Source organism: Triticum urartu, chromosome 3A (assembly GCF_056163025.1).
Source record: "Triticum urartu cultivar PI428250 chromosome 3A, HENAU_Tu73, whole genome shotgun sequence".
Lineage (NCBI taxonomy): Eukaryota > Viridiplantae > Streptophyta > Magnoliopsida > Poales > Poaceae > Triticum > Triticum urartu.
This window is the reverse complement of record NC_141875.1, coordinates 458,667,739-458,687,734: the sequence shown is the minus strand read 5'-3', so window position 1 is coordinate 458,687,734 and position 19,996 is coordinate 458,667,739.

Genomic DNA, 19,996 nt, shown 5'->3' with positions numbered 1-19,996 from the left:
TGCCAAATCCCGACACGCGAAATCCCCCTTCTAACCCTGAGCCGAAAGGGTCGCTAGTTCAAATCGGTGGGGGTACTTTTGTAACACACCCTACATTTTGGACAAGCGCGTCCCTAAGTCATGCTTCACCCCCTCCCATCGCCCCTTTTCGCCACTCGAAATCCCAGGCCGCCATAACCTCTCCGCTCCAGCCGCGAAACCCCACCCTCCTCCGTCCGCATGTCACCGCTGCCCAGCCGGAGCCTCTTCCCCAACGACATCGTCCACCTCAATAGCTCAACGTCCCTCATCCACCTCCCCGGATGAGGATCCGTCGTCCATCTCGCCATCCCGCCGATTCAGCCACCCCGTCCTCCACCTCCTAGGAGCTGCTCTGACGATCGCCTCGTCTATCGCGGCTGCTCCATCCCCACAACGCCGCCTTAACCAGCTCCACCAGAACCGCAGCATCCTCACCGACTCCTCGGACGAAGCCGAGGCCTACTCGGCGCCACCAAAGAGGTTGTACACTCATCGCATTGCACCTTCTCCTTAACTCGACCTCCCGCTCTATTCCACCTATAATGTTATATCCATGGCTCACGCTCTTGTATTGCGTGAAAGTTGAAAAAGTTTGAGAACGCTAAAAGTATGAAACAATTGCTTGGCTTGTCATCGGGGTTGTGCATGATTTAAATATTTTGCGTGATGAAGATGGAGCATAGCCAAACTATATGATTTTGTAGGGATAAGCTTTCTTTGGCCATGTTATTTTGAGAAGACATAATTATTTTATTAGTATGCTTGAAGTATTATTGTTTTTATGTCAATATTAAACTTCTGTTTTGAATCTTACGGATCTGAACATTCATGCCACAATATAGAGAATTACATGGATAAATATGTTAGGTAGCATTCCACATCAAAAATTCTGTTTTTATCATTTACCTACTCGGGGACGAGCAGGAATTAAGCTTGGGGATGCTTGATACGTCTCCAATGTATCTATAATTTTTTATTGTTCCATACTATTATATTATTTGTTTTGGATGTTTTATATGCATTAATATGCTATTTTATATGATTTTTGGGACTAACCTATTAACGTAGAGCCCAGTGCTAGTTTCTGTTTTTCCTTCTTTTAGAGTTTCGCAAAAAAGGAATACCAAACGGAGTCCAAACGGATTAGAACTTTTGCGATGACCTTTCTTGGACCAGAAGACACCCAGGAGACTTGGAGTGCAAGTCGGAAGAGCCATGAGGCAGACACAAGGGTGGAGGGTGTGCCCCCAACCTTGTGGTCCCCTCGTAGACCTCCTAACCTAGATCTTCCTCCTATATATACTCTTATACCCCAAAAACATCCAGGGGAGCCACGAAACCACTTTTCCGCCACCGCAACCTTCTATACCCATAAGATCCCATCTAGGGGCCTTTTACGGCATCCTGCCAGAGGGGCATTCGATCACGGAGGGCTTCTACATCAACACCATTGCCTCTCCGATGAAGCGTGAGTAGTTTACTCAGACCTACGGGTCCATAGCTAGTAGCTAGATGGCTTCTTCTCTCTCTTTGATTCTCAGTACCGTGTTCTCCTCGATGTTCTTGGAGATCTATTGGATGTAATACTCTTTTGCGGTGTGTTTGCCGAGATCCGATGAATTGTGGATTTATGATCAGCTTACCTATGAATATTATTTGAATCTCCTTTGAATTCTTATATGCATGATTTGATATCTTTGCAAGTCTCTTCGAACTATCAATTTGGTTTGGCCAACTAGATTGGTTTTTCTTGCAATGGGAGAAGTGTTTAGCTTTGGGTTCAATCTTGTGGTGCTCGATCCTAGTGACAGAAGGGGAACCGACACGCATTGTATTATTGTCATCGAGGATAACAAGATGGGGTTTTCATCATATTGCTTGAGTTAATCCCGCTACATCATGTCATCTTACTTAATGCGTTATTCTGGTCTTATGAACTTAATACTCTAGATGCAGGCAGGAGTCGGTCGATGTGTGGAGTAGTAGTAGTAGATGCAGAATCATTTCGGTCTACTTGACACGGACATGATGCCTATGTTCATGATCATTTCCTTAGATATCGTCATAACTTTGCGCTTTTCTATCAATTGCTCGGCAGTAATTTGTTCACCCACCATGATAATACCTTTCTTGAGAGAAGACACTAGTGAAACCTATGGCCCTCGGGTCTATTTTCCATCATATAAGTTTCTCATATACAATTCTAGTTTCCTATTTACTTTCTTTTGCAATCTTTTACTTTACGTTCCATAAACCAAAAATACCAAAAATATTACTTTACCGTTTATCCATCTCTATCAGGTCTCACTTCGCAAATAACCATGAATGAATTGACAACCCCTTTGTTGCATTGGTTGCAAGTTGGTGTTTGCTTGTGCAAGTATTCGGTGGCTTGTCGCGTTGTCTCCTACTGGATTGATACCTTGGTTCTCAAAACTGAGGGAAATACTTACGCTACTTTGCTGCATCACCCTTTCCTCTTCAAGGGAAAAACCAACGCAAGCTCAAGAGGTAGCATTGCTCTCTTTGGATAATAGCTTGGGATGCCGGGGCATCCCCAAGCTTAGGCTCTTCTTACTCCTTATTCCTTCATCCATCGTAAGATAACCCAAAACTTGAAAACTTCAATCACACAAAACTCCACAAAACCTTTGTGAGATCCGTTAGTATAAGAAAGCAAATCACTACTATAAGTGATGTAGCAAACCAATTCATATTTTGTTCTTGCATTATATATACTGTATTCCAACTTTTCTATGGCAATAACTCATCAAATAAAACCATAGAATCATCAAAACAAGTACACAACGCAACGAAAACAGAATCTGTCAAAAATGGAATAGTCTGTAGCAATCTGGATATTTCAAATACTTCTGTAACTCCAAAAACTCTGAATAATTAGGACGTCCTAGGAAATTTTCATATTAATCTTCTACAAAAAGAATTGGTATTTTATCGCTCTTTGTTTAGAATTGAGAATTGTTTTCGTGAGCGCAAAAGTTTCTGTTTTTCAGCAAGATCAAACAACTATCAACCAAGAAGATCCTAAAGGCTTTACTTTGCACGAACACTAATTAAAAGACAAAAAACACAATCATAATAGTAGCATAATTGTGCTAACACTCTATAAAAGAAAGCGAAAAGCAAAAATAAATTTTATTCATTGGGTTGCTTCCCAACGAGCGCTATAGTTTTATGCCCTTAGTTAGGCATAACGCAAGGATCTAAGTTTTGTCATTTTTGTTTCGAGATCCATAAGATGCCCTCATGATTGATTCATATGGTGGCCTAATTCTTGTTCTAGGTAAATGGTCCATACCATTCCTTAGTGGAAATTGGAACTTAATACTGCCTTCTTTCATATCAATCACGGCACCGATAGTACGTAAAAACGGTCTACCAAGAATAATTGGACAATAGAGATTGCAATCAATATCAAGAACAATAAAATCTATGGGCACATAATTTCTATTTGCAATAATAAGAACATCATTAATTCTTCCCATAGGCTTTTTAATAGTATAATCCGCCAAGTGCACATTTAAAGAGCATTCTTCAATATCGGTAAGACCAAGCACACCACATAAAGATTTCGAAATTGTAGAAACCCTAGCACCCAAGTCACATAAGGCAAAACAGTCATAATTTTAAATCTTTACTTTGATAGTAGGTTCCCATTCATCTTGCAATTTTCTAGGAATTGAAACTTCTAATTCCAACTTTTCTTCTAAAGCTTTCATCATAGCATCAACAATATGTTTAGTAAAAGTTTTATTTTGTTCATAAGAATGGGGTGAATTTATCATGGATTGCAACAAAGAAATACAATCAATAAAAGAGCAACTATCATAATTAAAGTCTTTGTAATCCAAGAGAGTGGGTACATTACTAGTTAAAGTTTTGACCTCTTCAAACCCACTTTTATCAATTTTCTCAACAAGATTTTCACCCTCAAAATTATCGGGACGCCTTCTAACTAAAGTTGACTCTTCTCCAGTCCCTTTTTCATCAACCTTAACTTTACTAAACAAGGAATCAATAGAATAAACACCAATCATTTTAAGATCTTCATCACTTTTACAAAAGTAATCACTAGAAAATGCTTTTTCTAAAAATTCTCTTTTAGCTCTAAGCATAGCGGTTCTTTTCTTACTTTCATCCATAGAAACATAGAGAGCTTTAATTGATTCCTCAACTTTAGGCACAAAAAATTAGATCTTGAGATTTTCTACATCATGAGAAATTCTATCAACACTTCTAGACAAATCATCAATCTTATTCAACTTTTCTTCTATGGTAGTGTTGAAAACTTTTTGTGTGTTTATAAATTCTTTAATATTATTCTCAAGATCAGAGGTGTTTATATTATTATTATAAGAAGGATTTCAATAGGGATTACCATAATTATTAGAGAAATTACTAGGAAAAGGCCTAGGATTAAAATTACCTCTATAAGCATTGTTGTTGAAATTATTTCGAGAGATAAAATTCACATCTACGGCATCACTATTTTGCTCAATCAAAGTAGACAAAGGCATATCATTGAAATCAACAGGAGCACTTTTACTAGCAACCAATTTTATAAGAGCATCAACTTTTTCACTCAAAGAAGAAATTTCTTCAACCAAATTAACTTATTTACTAGTAGGAGCCCTTTCGATATGCTGTTGTGAATAATTTGCCTTAATATTATCAAGCAATTTGGTGGCTTCACCCAAAGTAATTTCCATAAAAGTACCACCTGTGGCGGAATCTAAAAGATACGAGAAACAAAATTCAATCCCGCATAAATTTTTTGTATGATCATCCAAAGATTTAACCCATGAGTTGGGAAATTCCTTAGCATCATTTTCATCCTTTCCCAAGATTGTGCAACATGCTCATGTTCAAGTTGCTTGAAATTCATGATCTGGGTTCTCAGGGAAATATTTTTTATGGGCAGAAAATACTTAGTGATAAAAGCATCTTTGCACTTATTCCAAGAATCAATACTATTGCGAGGCAAAGAAGAAAGCCAATTTTTTGCAGAATCATGCAAAGAAAACGGAAATAATTTCATCTTCACAATATCATTGTCCACATCTTTTTTCTTTTACATATCGCATAATTCCACAAAGGTATTAAGATGGGACGCAGCATACCGGAAAATTGATCTTTCATAACAAGATTCAACAAAGCAGTATTAATATCACAAGACTCCGCACTAGTGGCGGGAGGAGCAATCAGAGTGCCAATAAAATCATTGTTGTTGGTATTTGAGAAATCACACAACTTGGTGTTCTCTTGATTCATGATGACTACGCAACAAGAGTACACTCAAAAACAGATCCGGCAAGAAAACAGCGAATGAAAAAGAGGGCGAATAAAACTACAAATTTTTGTGAAGTGGCAGAGAGGAAAATGAGAGGCAAAAGGAAAATAATGTAAGTTGCAAGGAGATGATATTTGTGATTAGGAACCTAGTATATGTTGAAGATCCTCCCCGACAACGGCGCCAGAAATTCCTTTTGATGCGGCCTGAAGCTACGTCGGTATTTCTCCAAAGAGGAAGGGATGATGCAGCACAACGACGGTAGGTATTTCCCTCAGTGATGAAATCAAGGTTATCGAACCAGTAGGAGAACCAAGCAACAACACGTAAACGGCACCTGCACACAAATAACAAATACTCGCAACCCGATGTATTAAAGGGGTTGTCAATCCCTTTCGGGTAATGGTGCCAGAAATTGGCAAACGGACGTGACTAAATTGTAGTAGATTGATAGATCGAACACCAAATAAAATAAATAAGAATAAATTGCAGCAAGGTATTTTGTACTTTTGGTTTAATAGATCTGAAAATAAAAGCAAAGGAAAATAGACCGCAAAGGCAAATAATATGAGAAAGAGACCCGAGGGCTGTAGGTTTCACTAGTGGCTTCTCTCGAGAAAAATAGAAAATAGTGGGTAAACAAATTACTGTTGGGCAATTCATAGGACTTCAAATAATCATGACGATATCCAGGAAATGACCGTTATATAGGCATCACGTCCAAGACTAGTAGACCGACTCCTGCCTGCATCTACTACTATTACTCCACACATCGATTGTTATCCAGCATACATCTAGTGTATTAAGTTCATGGAGAAACGGGGTAATGCAATAAGAACGATGACATGATGTAGACAAGATCTATTTATGTAGAAATAGACCCCATCATTTTATCCTTAGTAGCAAGGATACATATGTGTCAATTCCCCTTCTGTCACTGGGATCAAGCACCGTAAGGTCAAACACACTACAAAGCACCTCTTTCCATTGCAAGATAAATAGATCAAGTTGTCCAAACAAAACCAAAATATCGGAGAAGAAATATGAGGCTATAAGCAATCATGCATATAAGAGATCAAAGAAACTCAAATAACTTTCATGGATAAAAAGAGATTTGATCATAAACTCAAAGTTCATCGGATCCCAACAAACACACCGCAAAAGAGTTACATCATATGGATCTCCAAGAGACCATTGTATTGAGAATCAAATGAGAGAGAGGAAGCCATATAGCTACTAGCTACGGACCTGAAGGTCTACAAAGAACTACTCACACATCATCAGAGAGGCACCAATGTAAGTGGTGAACCCCTCCGTGGTGGTGTCTAGATTCGATCTGGTGGTTCTAGACTCTGCGGCGGCTGGAATTGATTTTCGTCGACTCCCCTAGGGTTTCTGGAATATTGGGGTTTTTATAGAGTAAAGAGGCGGTCCGGGGGGACCCGAGGTGGGCACAACCCACCAAGGCGCGCCTGGGCCTCCAGGTGCGCCCTGGTGGGTTGTGCTCCCCTCGGATCAGCCCGCAGGTTCTTCTTCGGCCCATTGGTTGTCTTCTGGTCCAAAAAGTCCACAAAAAGTTTTGCTGCATTTTGACTCCGTTTGATATTGATTTTCTGCGATGTAAAAAACATGTAAAAAACAGCAACTAGCACCTGGCACTATGTTAATAGGTTAGTACCAAAAAAATGATACAAAATGACTATAAAATGATTATGAAACATCCAATATTGGTAATATAACAACATGGAACAATCAAAAATTTAGATACGTTGGAGACATATCAGTACCCTGCATATCTCGTCCTTAACTACTTGGCCTTCATGGTTGTTATCTGTATCAAGAGGTAGGCACCACATCTAAATTGTACATTATTCTATATTGAAACACACATCACCCCTTCCAACGTACATCATTTTGTGCCGCATGCAAGAGGTGCTGGTTTTGTGGTCCCTCTCGTGCGATTTTTCTGATGGTTCGATCTATTGACCCAAGCGGTTTATCGACAACAACAGTTGTCGTTTGACCAAATGATAGATTCACTAGTCCATTTTATGGTAGGTCATGGTGACATGCATGTATGACCAAAGTATCATTACGTGCATCCGCCCTGCTGACACAAAGTGGGAGGTGGTGGGTCGAGCACCCTAGCTAGCTAGGACATTATGTCATTATAGATATATCCAAGGGTGCTTTTGGGTTTGCGAGGCAGGTGCCACCAAAGTTGTGCATTGTGTATTTAAAGTTTTAAACATCACAGCCAATATTCCTACATATATTTGGCCACTTCCAGGTGGTTCTTCACTTCTGGCCCCTCTCATCGATCTTCAATGACGCGCCCAACCGTGGGCCCGCGCAGTCAAAGTTGTGCATTGGAATTTTGAACATCACAGACCACCCTTTTCACTCATATATATTTGGGCCACATGCTGGTGTGGATGTCTTCTGACCCTCTCTAACGTTTTTTTTGCTACAAAGACTCTGATGATGCTCAATAGACACGGGTATAATGTCTTAACCATGTGTGATGCAAGTGCGCTGTGAATCACCATGACCGCGCAAGCGCGAGCAAAGGTGGAGGTACTGGCTCAACCGTGTGCGATGCAAGTGCGCTGTAAAATCACCACGACTGCGCAAGCGCGAGCAAAGGGTGGAGGTAATGGCTTAACCGTGTTCGATGCAAGGGCACTGTAAAATCACCACCTACGCAAGCTAAAGCTTGGTAGTTTATTTAGACATTAGGACGAACCGTGTGCGATAGACCAGCTAACTAGAAATATAAAAACAAACTACCCGCCTTGAGCATTACAAAAACCGGTGGTTCCGCCACTTTTCCTTATTATCATACACGCATATTCTTATTGGACCGTGTGCGATATTGAGCACTCCCGCCCCGCATCAATTCCTTTACCCAAATTTTAGTAGCCACCGTACTTCAACCGTTGCCCACACTCCTCCAACACTGACCTTATAGTAAAATTGCAGTAGCCGAGGCATTTGAACTGTCGTCGTCCCTCTTCCACCCACCATTACTAAAAATTTCAGTAGCCGCAGTGTATCCTCAAACACCACCCCCTCCACTGCCCCCACCCGGCCCCCTCCCCCCTCGAACCCTAGCTCGCGGCCACCGCCGGCGCCGCCGCCAACCCCTGTCGGTCTGCCCATTCATCCTAGCTTAGATAATAAAGTTCAGGTTACCCAGTGATTCCCTTAGCGTCGCCCCACTCCCCTAAGTTTTTAGATGAGGCATGTGGTGTCTCTCCCCGCCAGATCCACATCCCCTGCTCCAGAATGTCGCAGCCTAAGCTCGACCACGTATCTTGGGAGCCCGATGAGCGTTCGACCAAGAAGAGGTTTATCATGGCCTCTCCGCCGGACGTTGGCGAGGCGGCCACCGTTCTCCCCGACCTGTTGATCCCGGAGCAACACGTCGTCACGGAAGCCGGTGAAGACGTTGAATATGTTGCCATGCCGAAGGCTTCATGTCAGCAGGCTAGCGTATTACTATATCTCGGGAAAGCTGGCTACGACATCAAGCTCGTCGACAGCGACGGCTTCACGCGGGCCATGTCACAGGTTAAGTGGTCCATCCCCAACCCCTCTGGTTCAACCGCCGTCGATCTCTTCGACGGCCTGCCGCTGATCTCCTCCACCAAGCGGTCAAGGATTTGCGATCCTTGTACGCCATCGAGCCCATTCTGTCATTTCTGAAGGACACGTTCTACGGTGGTGGCTTGGGATCCTCAATTGCCAAGTCAGATCTCATCGACCACAACCACGAGGAGGGTGAGGGAGTCCTGGATTAAGGGGTCCACTGGCGGCCGGACTATGTAATATGGGCCGGACTAATGGGCTATGAAGATACAAGACAGAAGACCTCTCTCCATGTCCGGATGGGACTCTCCTTTGCGTGGATGGCAAGCTTGGTGTTCGGATATGTAGATTCCTTCATTTGTAAATCGACTCTGTACAACCCTAGGCCCCTCCGGTGTCTATATAAACCGGAGGGTTTAGTCCGTAGAGCCAATCATAATCACAATCCTACATGCTAGACATCTAGGGTTTGGCCATTACGATCTCGTGGTAGATCAATTCTTGTAATCCTCATATTCATCAATATCAATCAAGCAGGACGTAGGGTATTACCTCCATCAAGAGGGCCCGAACCTGGGTAACCATCATGTCCCCTGTCTCCTGTTACCATCGACCCTAGATGCACAGTTCGGGACCCCCTACCCGAGATCCGCCAGTTTTGACACCAACATTGGTGCTTTCATTGAGAGTTTCACTACGCGTCACCAGAAGGTTCGATGGCTCCATCAATCATCTACAACAATGCTACCCTAGGGGAGGTTTTCCTCCCCGGTCAGATCTTTGTGTTCAGTGGCTTCGCGCTGCAGGCCAACTCGCTTGGCCATCTATAGCAGATCGACAGCTATGCCCCAGGCCACCAGATTAGTTTTGGAAACTTGGACTATGTCGTTGAAATCCGAGGAGACTTGATCTTCCAAGGATTCACGACCCCAACCTCCGCTCTGGCCTTAGAGCTGGAGCGCGTCGCCAGGTTCGAAGACAGGGTTCCTAAACCCGCCGGACTATCTCTGGCCACTAATCCCAGTTCGGGAGAGCCGGAGGAAGCAGTGTTGCTGGCAACCATCACAAAGCCAGACTCTTCCTCGGACATTGGCTCCGAACTCTTAGAGTCAGCGTCATGTGAGCTCGGCCGAGGAATCCCCTTCCCGCCGTACTCCACGGATTCTCTTCTCCCTAGCCAAACCTCGCCCTTAAGCGAGGCTCTGGACATGATGCGATCCATCATCATTACGAAGGAGCAATGTCCGAACTACGCCCTGTCCGGACTAGGGGATGAGAATGGGGAATTTTACGTCCCACCCACCACCCACTTCATCGCCACTGTCGAGGACTTAACTGACATGCTCGATAACGGCTCCGAAGACATCGACAGTATGGACAACGATGCCGGAGAAGAGCAGGCCCAAAACCCACCGATTACCGGACGCTGGACAGCCACCTCTTCGTATGACGTCTACATGGTGGATACACCCAAGGAGGGTGACGGCGATAATGAGAAAAATCCAGTAGAGGATAAACCTCCCGAGATGCAACCAAAACACCGACGGCGCCACTCTAAATCACGTCGTGGAAAAGACAACAATACCGGCACAGGAGGCAACAACACTCCGGACGATGCAAAAGACAAAGAAGAACCCGTCGAGCCGACCTTCGAACAGGACAACCGGGAAGATGGGAAAGTTAGCCCCGATGAACAGGCTGAAAACAAAGACTTGGAGGACAACAATTATATTCCTCTCTCCGAGGATGAGGTGAGCCTTGGCAACGAGGATTTTATCATGCCTGAGGAACCTCTCGAGCAGGAGCGCTTTAAGCGCCGGCTAATTGCCACTGCAAGGAGCATGAAAAAGAAGCATCAGCAACTTCAAGTTGATCAAGATCTGCTCAATGATAGGTGGACTAATGTCCTGGCAGCCGAGGAATACGTCCTCGAGCGCCCAATCAAAAGTTACCCGAAGCGTAAGCTACTACCCCAATTTGACGGCAAGGCCCTCGAGCCCGCGCCATCAGCACATAATGTGGCTGACCGACCACCTCGTGGCCGGGACAAAACGACAACTAAAGCCGAACACCTGCCCATACTACCTCGCCGTAAAAATAGAGACATAACAGCTCAGGGATATACATATGACCTGCGGCAAGACCTGGACAATAGAGCAGGCCAGACCAGATCGATCTACGGATCACGGGGGCATGCACCGACGCGCGATGACGGCTATCTAGCCGGACGTGACAAGCATAATCACGCCCCGGCCAGAAACCGCAGATGGACTCCATCCGAGCTGCGTCGCGACTTGGCTCGATATAGAGGCGCCGCACACCCCCTCTGCTTCACTGATGAAGTAATGGAGCATGAATTCCCAGAAGGGTTCAAACCTATGAATATCGAATCGTATGATGGAACAACAGATCCCGCGGTATGGATTGAGGATTTTCTTCTCCATATTCATTTGGCCCGTGGTGATGATCTTCATGCCATCAAATACCTCCCAATAAAATTAAAGGGACCATCCCGGCACTAGCTAAACAGCCTCCCAGAAAACTCTATTGGCACCTGGGAAGACCGGGAAGATTCCTTTCGCGACAACTTCCAAGGCACATATATCCGGCCTCCGCATGCCGATGACCTCAGTCACATCATCCAGCAGCCCGGAGAGTCCGCCAGGAAGCTCTGTACTAGGTTATTAATTAAAAAGAACCAAATTGTCGACTGTCCGGACGTCGAAGCCCTAGCGGCTTTTAAACATAGTGTCCGAGACGAATGGCTGGCCCATCACCTCAGCCAAGAAAAACTAAAGTCTATGGCAGCTCTTACTGCACTGATGACCTGCTTCTGCGTAGGAGAAGACAGCTGGCTGGCTCGCCAAAACAATAGCACCACCGATCCTAGCACCTCTGAGGTCAGGGGCGACAATGGCAAGCCTTGACGCAATAAAAACAAGCGTCAAAACAATAATGTAGGAACACAAGACACGGTGGTCAACGCCGGATTCAGTGGTTCCAAATCCGGTCAACGGAAGAAGCCATTCAAGGCAAACAAAGATGGCCCATCCAGTTTAGACAGGATACTGGATCGGCCCTGTCAAATTCATGGCAGCCCTGACAAACCCGCCAACCATACCAATAGAAATTGTTGGGTTTTCAAACAAGCAGGCAAGCTCAACGCCGAACACAAAGGGAAGGGGTCGCCTAGTGACAGCAAAGACAAGGAGACTCGCTAGACAAACACCGGGTGACAAAAGCAATTTCCCCCCGATGTAAAAACAGTAAACATGATATCTGTGACGCATATCCCTACGAGGGAGCACAAACATGTACCACGAGACGACTATGCCATAAAGCCGGTCGTACCAAAATTTAACCCATGGGCAGCCTGTCCGATCACTTTTGATCGCAATGATCACCCAACAGATATCCGTCACAAAGGTTCGACAGCTTTGGTCCTCGACCCAATCATCGATGGATTCCATCTCACATGAGTCCTTCTGGACGGCGGAAGTAGCCTTAATTTGCTCTATCAAGACACTATTCGCAAAATGGGCATTGATCCCTCAAGGATCAAGCCCACCACAACCGCCTTCAAAGGTGTAATACCTGGCGAAGAAGCTCACTATATGGGCTCAATCACACTAGAAGTCGTCTTCGGTTCGCTGGACAACTTCCGAAGCGAAGCCTTGATCTTCAATATTGTTCCATTCTGTAGTGGATACCATGCACTGCTTGGGTGGACCACGTTAGCTCGTTTCAATGCGGTCCCACAGTACGCCTATCTAAAGCTTAAGATGCCCGGTCCACGCGACGTGATAAACATCACTGGAAAAAAGGGACAACCCCTCCGTTCCGAGGAGTATACCACGGCCAACACAGCCGAAGTACAAACCGGACTCGTTAAACCGCATAACTTATCGGCCATTAAGCCACCGGCCTCTCACTACTAGGAAAAGGGCTACTAATGGCGCACCAGTTTTGCCTACTAATGGCGCATCACTGGTGCACCATTAGTATCACGCCACTAGTATTTTTTACTAATGGCGCACCACTGGTGCGCCATTAGTATAGGCCACGGTGCGCCATTAGTATAGGCCAGTGGTGCGCCATTAGTATAGGCCACGGTGCGCCATTAGTATTTTTGAAATTTGAAGGCAGGAAAATAGTAATGGCACACCGTCTAACCCCCATCGTGCGCCATTGCTATTTTTGAATTTTGAATTTGGATCTAGATCGTGATTTTTTTCCCATTTTTTGCTCGTTTTTTGGCACGATATTATTTCAAATTTTGTTCCTGTTTTTGGATCTTGTACGTTCTTTTGCCGTGTTCTTTTGCCGGAGAGGAGTTCGCCGGAGAGGAGGAGGAGGAGGTCACCGGAGAGGCGCTCGCCTACATTGCCGGAGAGGAGGAGGAGGAGGTCGCCGGAGAGGAGGAGGAGGAGGTCGCCGGAGAGGACGAGGAGGAGGTCGCCGGAGAGGAGTTCACCGGAGCATCGGAGAGGAGGAAGGAGAAACCATGAGGGGATGGGAGGAGAGGAGGGAGGAGGAGCTCACCGGAGAGGAGGGAGGAGGAGCTCACCAGAGAGGAGGGAGGAGAAACCGTGAGGGGAGGGGAGGGGAGGAGAGGAGGGAGGAGGAGGTCGCCGGGGAGGAGGAGGAGGAGGTCGCCGGAGAGGAGGAGGAGGAGGTCGCCGGAGAGGAGGAGGGTAGTATGGCGGAGGAGAGAAGGGAAGATGGAGTGGAGGAGAGGAGGAGATGGAGTGGAGGAGAGGTGGAGTGGAGGAGAAAAATGAAGGAGGAGAGGACCACGCCCAGCCATATATATGGCATAGTAATGGCGCAACGCAGGCAGGTGCGCCATTACTAACTTTTTTTATTTTTTTTATTTATTTTGAATTTTGAAGGCGGGAAGATACTAATGGCGCACCATGGGCAGGTGCGCCATTAGTAACTTTTTTTTATTTTTTTGACTTATTTTGAATTTTGAAGGCGGGAAGATAGTAATGGCGCACCATGGGTAGGTGCGCCATTAGTAAGTTTGATTCTTTTTGAATTTTTTTGCCTCTCCAGATCTTAAAAGCCCTGTATCTTTTTTCGGTTAGGTTTTTGAGGATTTTGAAAATGTTAACGAGGTTCCCCCCGTTAAATTCGGATGTAACTTTTTGAGTAGATGATTTTCCATATAAAAAACTTTTTCATCCGAGTTCGTACGCTAAAGTTATGCCCATTTTACAAATTCTCGAGAGATTTCGCAAATAAAGTCGAAATTCATATTTGTAAATTTTTACAACAACTAGACCACATATCACATGGGAAACTTATTTTCTTTTATTTTTTTGACATTTCCATCATTTTTGTTTATTTTTTTAAAAACTTAAAAGGCGGTCCACCGGGGGGGGTGCATTCGGTGGAAGTGGTGGCCAAGTTACTAATGGCGCACCGTGGGGGTGGTGCGCCATTACTAGTTCAACTAGTAATGGCGCACCACTCCCACGGTGCGCCATTAGTAGTTTTGATGAAATTTTTTTTAAATTTTTTTTACTAATGGCGCACCGTGGATGTGGTGCGCCATTAGTATTTGCACACTAATGGCGCACCAACACATGGTGCGCCATTACTATATAGTAATGGCGCACCACATGTCTGGTGCGCCATTAGTGTCAATTCCATCTATGGCCCTTTTCCTAGTAGTGTCTACTGCACAAGACCGGTCAATTTTCGAGCTAGATTAGTAGTTCCGCCTCCGTCGTTCGCCGCATATGCCCATCAAGTTGGCATCGCGCATACATAATTATCCACTTAAATACCTTGATCATCGGTGGAGGCACAATGCGGACAGACCTACAGCACGGTTCGTCCTCCTACAACTTTTCTCCCTTCTTTTTAAATTATTTCTTATCTTTTGTCACAGATGAATCAAAACCTGCTCGTCCTATGGACCTGCAAGGACTCTTTCGGAGCCCAGTTTCGTCCAGGCAACCAAAGATTGCTCCTTTTAAGGAATCATCTTCGCTAAGGCAAAGGCAGCGCAGACGAGCGACAGGAGGTCCAAAAGTTTTTTGTAGACCAAACACTCTATTTAAAACCTGGATATAGCATTTTTCCTCAGCCTTCAACCCCTGGCATGTAAAATGACCCAAGCAGAGGTGTTATAATCTGTAAGATTGCGCTCGACGTATCAATCAGATTCTAGTGGACATAATCCGTCTTCAGTACTTATTTTTTCCTCATAGAACTGTATTTTAGCTTTTCAGTGGTTTCACATATACACCTCGGCACCAATCGCCAGGGGCTCGATACGGCAACATATTAAATTGCCAACAAGTCCGAACAGCTCTACAGCATGCTTCGGCGTCATGAGTTTTGGCATTATATGCATCAGCTTCGAATCATGTCTTTGGTCAATAGTTGGGTTGCCCGGCTCCTGTGCTTACTACCTTACATTCCGCTCTATCGGCTTGGGTAGTGTCGGATGTGGGGTTCCGGCAAACCCTTAAGGTTCAAACACTGGGGTGCGCACGAAGTCTTTCCTTCCCACCAATCAACGCCCTAGCTCACTAAGATCTCGCGGACGAACTCGACGAACTCGCAACACAGAAAGACACAAGATTTATACTGGTTCGGGCCACCGTTGTGGTGTAATACCCTACTCCTGTCCGGTGGTGGTGGATTGCCTCTAGGGCTGATGATGAACAGTACAAGGGAAGAACAGCCTCCTGAGGTTGAGGTGTTCTTGAGCTCGGTGAGCTTGTGTGTGTGTGGGTGGTCTGAATGATCCGTCCCCTCTCTAAGGTGGTGGCTAGTCCTATTTATACTGGCCCCGGTCCTCTTCCCAAATATCAAGCGGGAAGGGAGCCAACAATGGCGGGTTAATTCGAAGGGGGGCAGCTAGTACAAGCTATCCTAACAAAAGTGGTCTTCGCCTGCGCAAAGCTCTGGTGATGACGTTGTATTGGGCTCCACGATGACCTCCATCTTGCCGTCCTCTTGGTCTTGGTCTCGTTGCACCAATATAGCAACCTTTGCCTGATGCCTCGGTACTCTTCGCCTGTGCTTGCCTCCTTAGCACCAAAGAGGAAACTAGGACGCTGCGCCATCTGGCGCCCGCCTGGTGTCGTGCGTCATGGCTCACGTCACGAGAGTCTCGTGAGGTTTGCCCTGCCTTGATATCTCTGCTCCTCGTGAGCCTGCTTAGCTAGGCTACTCCCGAGGAGGTCTTGCATCGTCTGCCTCGCGAGGGTCTTGGGTGCTTTGTTGGTGATGATGGGCCGTACGGCCTACTGGCTCAGCCACGCCGCAGGCTGCAGGCAGGCAAGTCTAGGGACCCCCGTTCCCAGAACACCGACAGGTAGTAAAGGGAGAACTACTGCGATTGTGTTTCTGGTTCACCTGTTTAAGCACCTCATTAGAGAAAGCCGAAAACTAATTGTCATGATGCGGCGAGAGCTGGTCAACCACTCGGTGACTTAATAAAATCTTTTGCGATTTTTTCCGTATAACACGAAGGACCGTTTCCCGGTCACCTATGTAGCGCAACCGTATTCGGATAACCGCGTACATACAAGGGGCTATATCATAGACCCACCACTCCTATGGCTAAGTGAAGGTGTTAAAGCCCTATAGTCCGATTGCCTAGTTCGCCGCACTGACACCTCCTTCACAGACCAAGACGTTGGGTCAACTGTAGTCAGTTGCTATTCCGAACACCCCCGCATTATATGCGAGGGGGCTGAAGCCGACGACTGGCAAACCTTCAGATTATAAAAAAAGGCCGCACAGGAGGAAATGCCTTTCTGGCAAAAGGCATAAATATAACACAGCCTTAATATATCATAATATTGTTATCACAATTCCGATACATTCACTCGAACATAATATTCTTCGAGCACTGACCCTCTATCAAGAGGGCACCCTCTAGGACATCTTCAACATAATGCTCCGGCGTGCGATGGTCCTTGCCCTCGGGTGGACTGTTTGCTGCAACATCGGCGGCCTTCATTTTCGCCCAATACGTCTTGACGCGGGCAAATTAAGGCCATTCATGCACCTTCAATGCATGCCGACCGTTTTACGGCGTCGATACGGGGCATCGCATCAACAAGTCGCTGCACCAAACCGAAATAACTGTTCGAAATTGGCTCAGTTGGCCACAGCCGAACCACGACTTCCTTCATGGCAGCTCTGGACACCTAGTGGAGCTCGGCCCACTGGGCCATTTGTTCGCTCAACAACAGACGCTTTGGCACGTTGAACTGTGACCAGAAAAGATTCTCCACTGCATGTCCGTCTTGCGCTTGATAAAACTATGCTGCATCGGCGACACTCTTCGGTAGGTCCAAGAATGAGTCTGGAGAACTCCACAATTGATCAAGCAGGGCATACTTCGGGTCACCGAATTTAGTCTGTAATAGAAAGGGCTTGCCAGCCGCTATCTCCCCAGCTTGCCGGATCTCCTCCCGAGCCGCTCTAGACTCGGACCTTGCCTCTCGCGCCTCTTGTAAATCCTGGTTGAGTTCGGCTGCCTTGGCTTTGTTATCCTTCTCGAGTGATTTGCATTGGCTTGCGGCACCCTTCAGCTCTTGTGCTATGGTAGATATTCTCTCCGCGCACTGGCGCCGAGCGGCTTGTTCGACCTTTAACTCAGCAGCTACCTTCTTGACAGTCGCATTGTTCACTTTGGCTTGCTCCTTGGCCCGGGCAAGTTCAGCCCGAAGGGTCTCAACCGCGGCACCACCATCTGCAATTATGCATGTACCAGTATATAATTTTCAGCTTCGTGCTAATATTAGTATACATGCATAAGACAACGGCCCGAAAACATACCTTGTGCCTCGTCGAGCCGCCTGTTGATAAGAGTAATGTCCTCATCCGCTGACTCAAGTTTCTGCTTTAAATATGCAACTTCCATAGCATGGGTGGTCGTCATTGACATACCAGCCTGTTTTCAAACTAATCATGTCATTTCCTGAGCATACCTTTTTGATCCTCTGATCGCCTCCTTGTGGAGGCCAACCAGAGTCTCAGGGGCTACTATCTATACACATGCACATTCTGCATATAAAGAGCGGTTAAGATATTACATTACATACCTCAAAGCCTCTTAGCAGGCTCGTGAAGGCTTCATTTGTCGGATTTCGGGTTCCGGCAAAACCCTTGAGGTTCGAACACTGGGGTGCGCACAAAGATCTCTCCCCCCTCTAGCACGCACACATCATGACCTCACGGCCTAGCTCGACGGACCCAAAGAACAAGAGGACACAAGATTTATACTGGTTCAGGTCACCGATGTGGTGTAATACCCTACTCCAGTGTGGTGTGGTGGATTGCCTCTTGGGCTGAGGATGAACAGTTACAAGGGAAGAACAGCCTCCTGAGGAGAGGTGTTCTTGTGCTTGGTGAACTTGTGTGAGGCTATGGATGGAATGGCTCCGATCCAATCTCAGCTAGCTCTGATCCAATCTGAGCTGGCTCCGATCCAATCTATGCTAATCCGTTCTCCTTTGCTACGGTGGTGGCTATTCCTATTTATAGAGGCCCTGGTCCTCTTCCCAAATATTGAGCGGGAAGGGATCCCACAACGGCCAAATTCGAAGGGAGACAACTAGTACAAGTTATCCTGACTAAAGGTGGTCTTCGCCTGCGAAAGGCTTTGGTGGTGATGTTGTCTTGGGCTCCACGGTGACCTCCATCCTGCCGTCCTGCCGGTCTTGGTCTTGTTGCACCAATATGGAAACCTTTGCCTGATGCCTCGGGACTCCTCGCCTGTGCTTGCCTCTTTAGCACCAAAGAGGAAACGAGGACACTACGTGCGTTGGCGCCCGCCTGGCTCAAGTCGTCATGGCTTGCGTCATAGAAACCTCGCGAGGTGTCCCTTGCCTTGATCTCTCCGCCCCTCGCGAGCCTGCCCGGTGAAGCTGCCCCCGAGGAGGTCTTGTGTCATCCGCCTCGCGAGGCTTGGCCCCTCGCGAGGTTCTTGAGTGTTTGTTGGTGAAGATGGGTCGTATAGGGACATTGGTGGAGCCACGCCGTGAGCTGCATGCAGGCAAGTCTGGGGACCCCCGTTCCCAGAATGCCGACAGTAGGCCCCGGGCCCAAGGCGCGCTCGGACTTGGCTTCGATGTGAAGCCAAAGGGCAAGTGTGAAGCGCCATGGGCCCCAATAGCCTATGGCCCCGCTTGACACGTGGCAATTGATTGGACGTGGGCGTCTCCGCTTCCCCATGCTGCCTTGGCAACTACCCGTCTGACAAAAAGGCCGGCGCGAGCAATGCTTGCCTTCATTGCTTTCCTTCGTCTCGCTCCAGATCCCCTCTCTCACTCCTTGCTTCCAAAATCTCCAGATCTGGTTCAATCCCCCTCGGAGCTTCCGACCAATGGCGCCCCGAAAGGCCAAGGCCGTTTCACCGCTTGCCTGGTACGAGCCGGCTCTGGATGCACCCAATGTCTCAGAGAAGAACCTCGCCGCTACGCGCCTGCTGACGGCGGGGGAGAGCAACGAGAAGGGGGAGACCGAGCTCTGGGATGGCTCCGCCAAGCCGGAGGCTTCGAAGAGCTCCATCTACCCCTTCTTTATGAGCAGCATCGTCGCGGGCCTGGTTCCTCCCTTCTTCGACTTCTTCTATGCCGTCCTCCGTCCTTACAGGTTGTAGGCCCCCCATCTCCATCCCAACTCCGTTCTTCTCTTGTCATTCTTTGCCTTCTACTGTGAGGCGTATGTCGGGGTGATGCCGTCCATGGCACTGCTGCACCACTTCTTCTTAATCCAAATCAACGACGGCCACACCTCTGGGTGCGCCAACTTTGTCGCAGCTGGCTAGGCCAACGCGATCTCAAAGGCTGGAAAGAAGGCTGATGGCTTCAGGAGCAAGTGGGTCATGATGGATGCCAAGTGTGTCCACACACGGTTGAAGCTGTCGATGGAGATGCCCCAGCCTGACGAGGGGTGGTCCCGTGCGAAGCTTACTGACGACTGGGTGAAGTTGGTGCTAGAGAAGATGACCACTGACCTGAGGCCGGGCAACGCAAAGGTGGCGAAGGTCACGGGGGCCATGCTCCCGAGAGAATTCCTGATGCTGCATGTGGCTCC